The sequence below is a fragment of the Alnus glutinosa genome, chromosome 9, assembly GCF_958979055.1.
Source record: "Alnus glutinosa chromosome 9, dhAlnGlut1.1, whole genome shotgun sequence".
In the NCBI taxonomy this organism is placed as follows: Eukaryota; Viridiplantae; Streptophyta; class Magnoliopsida; order Fagales; family Betulaceae; genus Alnus; species Alnus glutinosa.
Window position 1 is genome coordinate 12,945,402 of NC_084894.1, and position 11,769 is coordinate 12,957,170.

Here is an 11,769-nt window from a genome sequence, read left to right on the forward strand (position 1 = left end):
ACTCACATATACCTAATGCAGTGGTCGTACCTTGCTCTCTAACGTGTAACCTAACACGAATGCCTCCCAACTAGGTCTCCTACCTGAAGGGGTCTTTAATGGAATCCTTTACCTTAGGGCCAACCCCTAAGATAGACTTCACAACTGATCAAATCACACACTGGCAAAGCTAGAGAGCTAGCAGATCTTCAATATCTCCCTAAACACCCTCTCTAAGCTATGGAGAATTTACCACCGAATTCTATGTTGAAAGCATGCCTTAAGCCTCTTATTTATAGGATTTGGAAACCCAAAATCGAGTAAAAAACGGAGTCCGAGACACGCGCGTCCGGACGGGAGCCTTGGGCCGTCCAGACGGGCCAAGTTTTTCTTGTCCGAAAAGTATTCTGGAATTTTCTGCAGGGCTGTCCGGACGGGCAAATCTTTCCATCCGGACGGGGTACGTCCAGATGCTTCTAGTGGCCGTTCGGATGGTCAGTTGACAGTATTTTTGGTCAACTTTCCAACGACACCAATTTCGTCCCAATCCGATATTTGAGTAAAAAGTTATGATCAAAATACCAGAGGGAGTCCGGGCGGCTTGACCGAGCGTCCGGACGGTAAACTGCAACCGCCTTTCCAAAGTAGTACTGAAAGCTTCTATAACAAGGCCGTGTTCGGACAGTGTTGCCCTAGCTTCCGGATGGTTGCACTTCGGTTGCACGAAATTACCATAATAAGGCTTGGAGCGTCCGGACCTTGAAGGCTGACGTCCGGACGATTGAACTGTTGCACGCAATTTCCAAATATGAAGCTTGATCGTCCAGACCCTGAAGACTGCCGTCTGGACGGTTGAACTTTGTATGCACATCTTGCCTTATAGAGAATATCATCCGGACGGGATCACACATCGTCCGGACGGTAGCAACCGTCTTCCCATAACTGTGTCTAGAGTCAGAAACCCTAATGCTTGTCAAACACTGAATGGCGTTCGGACGGTATAGCCACGTCGTCCAGACGGATGCGCTGGAACACTGGGGTCTTCTCAAACTCTGAAGAGCGTCCGGACGATTTGCCATTACATCCGGACGGATGAAACCTTGAACTGTTTGAAGCATCTAGACACTGATGGGCGTCCGGACGGAAAGATCTCGTCATCCGGACAGATGTTGCTAACTGATGAACGTCCGGACGGAATACCATGTCGTCCGGACGGCTGATAGGGAACCGAAATAAATCCTTGAAAACTTCACAGAATCTTCTCGAAGAACATAGCTGAAGAGTAGACTCTAGATAAAGCAGCATCCCTGTGAAAGCAGCAACATTACATAGAAGTGATTTTGTCCAACAGAATGCAGCCAACACAAAAACTAACACTTTTGATGCTGCAACGTAGAGAAAATGCCAGAGTTTTTAGGTTCTAGGTTCAACTAGCATTTGGTCGATTTGGCCATCTTATCACAAACCTCTCCTCTTATCCAATATTTCTAGAAACAAAAAGTCAGAGAAGGAAAGATATAACTTTAGGGGAGTCTTGGATAGTGTAAATTTTCATCGCATGAGGAAAGAAGCTATCCAACTATTGCATACACAGGAAAAACACTTGGCAGATATAGTCATAAACTCTCAATCATATCTAAGCAAAGTAGATATTGCATACAAAATATAACAAGTAAAAGTCATGCACTCAAACTTGATGCCTTAGGATTAGGAACCAAATCATAGGCATGAACACCTTCTCCTGCTTGGTGCCTCCATTCGCCCTCATGGGGTGAATGTCATTCTTCTTCTTGACCCAAGCCTGCCTTCCAGTGGGTGGTTGCTGGCAGGACTTCATCTGCTGACCCATCCACTCCATCATACTTTGCATCCAAATAGGTGGCTCTCTGTAGTATTGATCATCTTCCACCTTCTACGACCTTTTAGAGTGCTTGGATTTGATCTTGGATTTGCCACTGTGATTGGCAGGTACATATTACTGCTGAGGTCACTGATGCTGAGATTCCTGGTGCCACGGTGCATGAGACCAAGGGGCTTGATATTGAGAAGCTTGATGCCTTGGTGCTTGCCTCTATGGAGCTTAGTAAGGAGCCTGATACCATGGAGTCCGATGCTGGGTCAGAGGTCTAGTGCCATGATTAGCTTGCTTTATGTTCTTTCAAAAGGGAGCACTGAGGTTGGACATGCCCATTTAAGCTGCTGTGGTGACATATAGGAGATCTTCTGATGGAAGGGGGCTTCTGAGTGCCTAGAACATCTCCATTAAGCTTGTCCTTCCCTTTATCTTCAACAGTGGGGGGAGGATCTGGGACTGCGGGCTTAACAAAGACAATCTTGGAGGTAGAGGGAGTGTCAATGGAAGGAGCTAAATACCCGAGTCCAGTCTTGTCGGTTGGGCTCTTCTGAATTGATAACATGCGAGTCAGCTTTTCAACGGTGACTCTCTCTAATTGGAGTTGTCTCTAGTAACTTCTCCTCTAGCTCTTGTATTTTCCGCAGCAAGGAACTCTTCTCAGTCTGCAAATTGTTCAGATCATGAAGGTGCTACTTACATCATTCCCTCAGCTTTTCATACTCTACATAGAGAGTTTTGTACACCTCATTGAGTTCATCCCCATTGTCAATGTGTTCTGAGTAATAAGAATCCTCATTTTCTACAAGTGGAGCCACAAAGGCTAGAAATTTTTCTGACTCAAGAGGTTCTTCTTCTTCTGACTCATTACTAAGAGTCACATTGTATGCCTTCCCTTTGCCCTTCTTGAGGTTCCCACAGTCAGTTCGTATATGCCCAAATCCTGAGGACTCAAAGCATCTCGGACCCCTGGGATCTTTCTTCTCTACTTCCTCAGGTTCAGCTTCTCTGGGAGCATTCTTCATCTTTTTAGAAAACTTCTTCTTGAATCGGTCATCTCTCATTAGTCTTCTGAAATTTTTGGTCAGCATAGCCACAACTTTTTCTTCCTCTTCAGAGTCATCTTCAGATGAGGCTTCTACCTTTTTCTTGGAAGCCTTCAGGGCAATGGTCTTTAGCTTTTTGACCGGGGGCAAGGACAACTCATAAGTTTGAAGAGATCCCACCAACTCTTCAATCTTCATTTCTTCCAGATCTTTGCTCTCTTCAATTGTAGTCACCTTGATCCTAAAACGCTTAGGCAAAGACCTTAGAATTTTTCTGATGAGTTTTGCATCCGAGACGGGCTTCCCTAGACTCACCATGGAGTTTCTTAGGTCACTCATTTTGGAGTAAAACTCTCCAAATGTCTTTTCTTCCAACATCTAAATTTCTTCAAATCTGGAAATCAACATTTGAAGTCTGGAAGATTTTACAAGTTTGGTGCCTTCATATGTTGTCTCCAAGATTTGCCATGATTCTTGAGCAGATTCACAGTTTGAATTTTTTGCAAATTCAGACGGTGAAAGTGCTTGACATAGAGCATGGAGGCCTTTATCATTTGAAAGTCATGCATTTTTCTGTGGGACTATTTCGAGTGCTGCATCCACTGGTTTAGTCCAACAAGTTTCAACAATACTCCAACAGTCAATACATTTCAAAAAGAAACGCATACCAGCCTTCCAATAGCCATAGTTCGTACCATCAACGGTAGGAACAATATTAAGAGTTTGAGACATTTTTAGATAGAAGTCAAAAAAATAACACTCAAGAAATTAATCTCAATAGAGTGTACCAAGCTCTGATACCAAAGGAAAAATTGAAATTGACTTCTAAGTGTATGTGTGCACAAAGTGTTAACAAAATAATAACAGTGCGGAATTTAAATAACACTAGAATTTTTGTTAACGAAGTGGAAAACTCAATATGAGAAAAACCATTACGGGGCAGCCAAACCCAGGATATCCACTATTCAGAAGACAAGACTAGTTACAAAGTAGTAGCACTCACATACCCCTGATGCAGTGGTTGTACCTTACACTCTAACGTGTAACCCAACATGAACGCCTCCCAATCAGGTCTCCTACCTAAAGGGGTCTTCAATGGAATCCTTTACTTAGGGTCAACCCCTAAGATAGACTTCAGATTAAGCGCAACAACAGTACACACAGCAATGGCTTCAGAGTGATCAACTCAGCTCAATAATCTCACAATATAGCTCTCTAAGCACTAATGGAATTCAATACCAAATTCTTGCTGTTCTCAAGCCTAGGGACCTCTATTTATAGGCTGACGGTTCAAATGAACGTCTGGCTTGATAAAAACTTGGCGCCGTCCGGACGGCAGTCATGGGCCGTCCAGATGGACAACTGTTCAATCAATTGTCCGAGAATTTCGTTGAAATTCTTTCCTTTTTTTGAGCCGCGTCCTGACGGTGGTGCCCTGTCGTCCGGACAGTCACACTTCTGCTGCAAGTAATTTCCATATAAAGGCTTCGCGCGTCTAGACCAGGGGGATGATCGTTCGGACAGTTGATTTGATGCACGCAATTTTCATATCTGATGCATGCGCATTCGGACCATGAGGACAGTCGTCCAGATGTCTGGATTTGAATTGCAATACTTGCCTTATGGATGAGCGCGTTCGGACGGGAATCCACGTCGTCCGGACGGTTGTAGCGATCTTCCCATAACTGTGCTTTGCAAAGAAATTTTGAAGCTTTGTCGAACGCTGAGAGTCGTCCGAAAGTGCTGCTGAAACGTCCAGACGGATGCAAACTAGAGCAATTCGAAACTTCTCGACACAGGGGAAGGTCCGGATGGAAAGTTCTCGTCGTCCGGAAGGATGATGCTTGGGACAGCTGGGAGTCTAGACGGTATGATACATCGTCCGGATGGCTGGCACTTTGGACAGATGGGTGTCCGGACAGTATGACACGTCGTTTGGACGGCTGACAAGGAACCGAGTTTTCTACCTTGCAAACTGTGTAGAATCTTCTGGAAGCACTTCTGAATAGCGGAATCCCTGTTAGAAAGCATCATTACATATAAATGATTTTGACCTACAGAATGTAACCAATTACAAACTAACAACACCATTTATCATGAATTCTTCTCAATTATCTAAAGAGAATTATGATATTAAGCTCTTTAAGGTTTTTGATAAATTGAAGAATGCTAAAAATTCTAAAGTTTCTCATAAAGAGCTTAAAAAGGTAAAGCAAGAAAAAGAGTCTTTGATTATTCTGTTATTTGAATCACATGTTTTGATTGACTCTTTGAAATATGAGAATATCATGTTGCTTAATACTATTGATGCACTTAAGAATAAATTGGAAAAATTCTCTAGTGATAATTTGAAAAGCATGGTTTGTATTCATTCAAATATTTCTAACAAGCCATCTTTAATTGTTGATGATTTGAGTACTTCAACTTCACATGCTTCTGATTTTGATTTAGGTTCTATTGATGTCACGCCCCCATTTTTGGAAAATAAGGGAAACGTGAGTTTGAGTGCTAAAAACAAACATTTTAAACAAAAGCGTGCATTTACAACTAGAAAATTTCAAACTTCCTATTTTTATACCATTTTATTAATGATCCTTTACAAGGTCATGAACTCCAATAAAACAAAACATACTATGCAACTAGGGTTTGGCCGGTTCATCACGAACTATCGCTCTCAATGAGGTCTACGCCTTTACAAGAAAAGACTCTGTCTTACTGTTGTCATCTGGAAAGGGGTGGAGGAAAAAGGGGTGAGTTCGACAACTCAGTAAGGAAAATACAACACCAGGGGAATAAAACATGTTATAAACCTTTATGCCATAATCTTTAGTCATGCATAATGACAGATTTATTCCACTTACTAATAAGAATTAATTTCACATATAATGAATTGTATAATGTAAATTGATTTATAACATAACCCAATAGTATGTTGATTTTAATTTATTTTAGATGAATTAAATGTTTTTGAGTATATTAAAATTTACGATGATGTTTAAGAGTATGAATATGATATGTGATTTTAGACTGAGTATAAGTTGGAGATTCAAATTATGAAAATTGTCTGAGAAGTGTTATGCTAGGCTGTTTATGTTTTATAAGAAAACACATATTAAAGCATGATTCATAAATGAAATGTATTGTTTTAGGACAGGTGGCATAGCATATGAACAATCAAATAGAATTTGAAGAATATGAATAATGGTATAAGAATGACAGTTTATGTAGATTAACAAGGTGAACAATTAAACAGATTTTCTAATGATTCAGTAAATTCTTTTATCAGTTTTCTCTTTAAACCTCCATCTGTGGTTTAACCCTTTACAGACTCTAAACCGCTGTTACCCGTGAGCGGAGCACGTTGGCTTTTGTCACACAGACCTATGGCTTTTCTCTTTAAACCTCCATCTGTGCTTACTCCAAGCAACGTTTTGATGGTCAAAACTACTCCGATCGCTGTGAAATTTTGAGTGTAGATACATGACGTCAAGATGAACACTTTCTCTTTTTGGTCCAACTCAATCCGAGTTCGTTATGACTGAGTTTTGGTCAATCAAAGTTTCTGGTTTACTTTGACAAGTTAAAACAAGATATTGTTTAGACTACTTTCATTTTATGATTGCTCTAGATTCTATTCTAGACATCTTTTATTCTTTCATCATGAGAGGAGGAGAGAATAAATGTAGTGGAATGTTGCACTAGGTGTTGAATCATTATATCTTCCACTATCATATTTAATCATCCAACTAAAATGATTAAACACACATTTATTAATGGTATTCTTATGGTATAAAAATAGGTCTTTCACATGTTGAGTTGGGTGGTGACTCATGTAATCATCATGATCATAGGAAGATAACATGTGATAGATGGGTTGGATTTGTGGATAGCAATTGGAATGGGTTGGGTTAAGTTCAAAGATGGCCCAATAATGAATAATGTGAATTTCCGTCCAGAACAGGGGTTGTGTTTTTGACGGATGTTTTCGGGTACCAAATAAAGTCCAAAAATTATGAAATTTGGAGGGTAGCTAGAGGACTTCAAGATGAGCGTTCAGAATTTTAAATCGACCAAAACGGAGTTCGTTTGACCCTGTTTCCGTTATTCCAAAGTTTAAGGTCTGTTTTGAGTTTTTATCAAATTGCAAACAAAAATACATATTTATTTTCATAAATAATCGTAGTTATTATTTTTCCTTATAAAAATGTTTTAAAATTAATTTAAACCATTATAATTATGTCTTAAAATCTGGGGCGCTACATTCTTCCCCCCTTAACAGAATTTCATCCTCGAAATTCGAAAGCTATAAAGTTTTCCCCAAACAAAGAAACTAATGCATACTTATACCATCTTGTCATAACTATGACTTCCAATGTAACCATCACTATCCACATCGTTTCCATTTCCATTAGAAAATCCTTAAACGTTATTTCTAAATCCAACTATTCCTATCCTCAAGTAAGACAGTCTTAATTCTTCAAACTTCAAAAACATAGATCATATCCTAGACACGTAAATCAAATCAATCATAACTATCCTTAATATCATGACAAAGGTATAAAGGCTTAAGATCAGATCTTGTAATCATGATTTCTTTTAACAACAAAAGTGTGTAAGACACTATCATTTTCCAAATCTTGTCTCCAATCATAGGTAAACCTCAAATTATAAATCAGGCAATATCCTTGCATTCCATTACAAGATTTAACCTCGAAGTATAAATCAATTAATCATCAACGGTATACTTAATATTTAATAAATATGCAGAAATTCTAAGATCATCCAGTATGAACATCAAGTCTGTAAATCAGCAAATTTCACAATCCAAAGATTAATCCTCAAATAACATAATTAGTTTCCTTAATCATATTAGCTGATATATAATTGATTCCATTTACTGCCATGTAGTATTTCTCACTTTCCAAAAATCAACTAAGCCTCAATATCAGAAATGCATCGAAACCTAGTCTCCACATTTGACATTACAATCATCACGATTCTGGTCAGAAACAGTATTATCCCATAAAAATTATTCTGGTCCAAATAAACCTCAAAATGGGATTTAATCATAACATGTTGTTTTCCAACAATAATTATGCAAATCATATTCCTATAACACCAAAATTCTTCCAATAACAAAATCATATATTTCTAGTTCCATAATTCAGAATTGCCTTAAAATATTAACCTATCCTCAAAATCCGTAATCACTGGCTACTATCATAGAATTGATATTAATCTTTTAAACCTCAAACTCATCCTATATTAATCCGATTTGAAATCTTTCCTTAGAATCCCGACAGTTCATCAAAATTTCAATATACTCAAAAGTACTCGAATCAGCCAAAACATATCATATTCATACTTCAAAACATCATCATAATTGAAAATCTAAACTTCATTTAAGAAATCCTCATTACAGGAAAAATTTCTTGTATAACATTTCCTTTGTGCAGATGTTTTCCAGATAGTCTTGGTGGAAAGCTTGCCAAATAGAAACATGGAAACCAGGAAGGAGGAAGGCGAGGCAAGCAATCCGGAAAGGATATGAGTGCGGTACTCATATCGTGGTGCTCTCTCTCTTCTGTCACAGATCGCCATCACCGGATTGAAAGTAGATGCCAGAAATGTTTATGGTGATGCGAAGGAAGAGAAAGATACTTCATCTCAGAAGCGTGATCAATGATAATCTTGCTTCTGGATGATATGATCAAAAATAATCTTGCTTCGTTGTGTTTGTGAATCTGATTTTGATGCTGCATTTTTCTAACTTTAGGCTTGTAAATTGGTTATGAAATTTTCATCTTCCCTCTCAGGAAGTGATGAAAGCTCAGACCAGAAGAAAATTTTTGGCTCTCAAAGCTTGAAGAGTTGAGAACTCAAAGGTGTGCTTTGCAATGGAGAAGATGAGCGAATTTATAGAGAAAATTTGAGAAGGGTCGATGCAAGTGGTGCCGACAGTGGATCGCAATATCTCCATCCTTTTCTCGGAATGCTCTTCCACGTCTGCTAGGCACGAAAGGTGCGGCGAGAAATCCGGAAAAGTCTTGGGTGAATTCGGAATTCGAGAAGGTGAAAATGGTGAAAGTTGAAAAGAAGAGAGCTCGTGATTCGAGAGTTGTCTACTAGTGTTAGTGGCAGCTACGCTCAGAATGACGTTTGATTAGATTGCGTCTCGTTCACTGATTAAATCCTTTTTCCTTTCCTTCAGATCTTTCAAACAACAGCCTCATTTCTATCTTTACTCCTTCAGGTCCTTGAGGAATATCTTCATTTCCTTAGTCTTTTTCCAAAATGGCTTCTTCATCCTCTCAAAATAATTTTGATCTAAATGATGCGCCTGTAGTACCAGAAATTTGGCGTCCCTTGTTCCTATCTCAGAGAGGTCCTCTTCTGACAAATGAGTCGGTGATGCTGAATGATGCAGTAGCTGCATCCGTGGCTGAAGGCATCATAACTCCTCGAGATGAAAAGTTGTTGGCGGATAGGACGGATGCTCAAGCCATCAATGACTCTTTGGCTTTCAGTATTCAGGGTGCCTCTTCGGTTTCAAATATGGCTCGGCGTCTCCAAGTCCGGGGAAATGAAGTTCAAACGCTGCAAGCTCAAATTTCGACTTTGCAGCGAATGTATATAGATTTTAGGCGAAGAAATCGGGTTCTTCAACAAGAGAATAAAAGGCTGAAGAAGGTGGTAGATTCGTATGCGAAAGACTTGGAAAAGAGGTATGCTGACTTGGAGCAGAACACTAATCGTCTCCAAGAACAATACCAGGACCTCTTGCGTGCAGTCCAAGATCTTAGGGTTTTCCGCTCTGAGGTTTAGCCAGGTATTCTATTTGATCTAGCAGTTCTTTATTAACTAAAATAAATAACTAACTGCAGTACTATGAAATACTCGCAGGTATAAGCATACCTAACTCTCCGGGAATGATGCAGAAACGGTCCGATTTGCAAGTCCATGGTTTTTTTCTTAAATCTAAAGTGGTTCATCTTGTAAGACAATAATTATTCTCTATGTACTATTCTTATCATCTAATATGTCTGTAATCTTTTGAACTATGATCTTAAACTCGGGTATAATCCTTATGGTACTATGTTCTTCTCTCTATTTCTGCATAATTACTATCATCCTCAAATTGCAATAGATTAAAATCTAAGTATTACTCCAACTTAGTTATGCAGTCAATCAATACTCAGATCTGCTAATTATAAACTTATCTGCCAAGCAAGGATATCTAAGAGAATCAATGAATCACATGATCAAAATTTTATTTGACTTAAGCTCCATAAAGACCTCAAATATATATAAACTTCTCCAAAGTTCGTCAGATGCATAGGGAAAATAATCTCTCCAAAAATCATTAAATCATTTGATCAACTAATTTCCTCAAATATATATAAATCAGTCATCTCCAAAAATCAATGTGTTATCAACATCTAATAATCAATTATCATACTCCTGTAGCCTGATTTAGGAACAACTTCCTTTTGTCCTTCACATAGCATTACTCACATTTTCTAAAATTCAACTAGGCATCAATATAAGTGGTATATCATAACCTATTCTCCATATATGTTTATTCCTTAGACCTCAAATATGAAAATCACATCAGGAAATTACACTAAGTATCAATCTATAAATCAAGATATGGTTTACCTCAATCATCCTCAAATTGATAACTAGAGCATTTCTCAAACTTAAGATCTTCCGAAAGATTCATCTTATCATGTGGATTATCTTATCCTCTAGAAAACTCCAATAATTTCTCAATATATTCTAACTTCACTAAAGTTATCTGATCACAAGAATATAATTGTCTCAAATATCATCAATTTACTCGATCAACTTATTTCCTTATATGTCCTTAAAACACATGAATCCGCATCTATAGATTAAGTGTCCATCTTCAAAAGGATACTATATTCAAGATCATAGATATCTTTGTTTACATCCTATAGTAAATCAAGAAATCTCTAAACCTCAATATTTATCACTAAGCACATAAAATATCTACGTGATGCTTAATATATTTATTGACTTAATATCCATAAATCTGCCAAGTTATTAAGCATCCGAATTTCTATAATCTTTATCTCTAAAAGCATTTCATAAATCATGACTATACCTCAAAATATTGTGGTCATCAATACCTAATCATCCAAAACAAGTTGGTTTATAACCGATGCAATTTGCTATTCCTCGAGAAAGATTGTACAACTTAACACTTAGTTAAACAGGTCTTGAAAACTATCATACTTTGATACTGATCATAACTTACTCCTTAGTATTGATTCCAACTTAGAGACTTCAACCTTAATAAGATCAATCCTAGGGTTCACAAAGTCAAACTGCTATGATGCAATTCCCTACAGGGGTAGCTTCTGCTAGGTCTACATCTAACTACTCAGACATCAAGTTATAGTCTCGTGAAAAAGAGTATGACATAAATGAATGCGTTGTACCAGAGTCAAAGAGTACAGTAACCTGGTGGAATGAAATCAAAAGTGTACCCGTCACTACTTCGTTTGACGCGACTACATCATCTGGAGTTAGGGTATATACACGTGCAGGCGTAGTATTCCGTTGTTCCCCTGCAATCCTTAGCGAGGTGTTAAAAAAAAAAAAAATAGGGAATGATTCCCTAGCACTGAATACAAAACAAGAAAGGACGGACTCTGCTAGGCCGGAATGTGATTTCCCATTACCCCACTAAGTCTATCTTAATGATCTAGCTCCTAAAGTCTACAGAACCTTATAACCTTTGCTCTGATACCAAAACTGTAACGCCCCCAAACCGCTATGGGTTAGGTTCGTCACTTTTCTCTTTAAACCGCAAAGATTCGTAAGGTCTGCCAAATATCTTAACTAGTATGCTAATAAAAATAATAA

The 11,769-nt window shown here is 38.3% G+C and overlaps 1 long non-coding RNA gene across 1 annotated transcript; it reads right to left on the reverse strand.

The window, feature by feature from the left end:
- Window positions 1-3,768: 3,768 nt before the first annotated feature.
- LOC133878537 (uncharacterized) lies at window positions 3,769-5,858 on the reverse strand. Its single transcript, XR_009901923.1, has 2 exons — window positions 5,510-5,858; window positions 3,769-4,894 (listed from the first exon to the last, which is right to left on the reverse strand). It is a non-coding gene; the product is annotated as an uncharacterized LOC133878537 (long non-coding RNA).
- Between the last annotated feature and the right edge of the window lie 5,911 nt (window positions 5,859-11,769).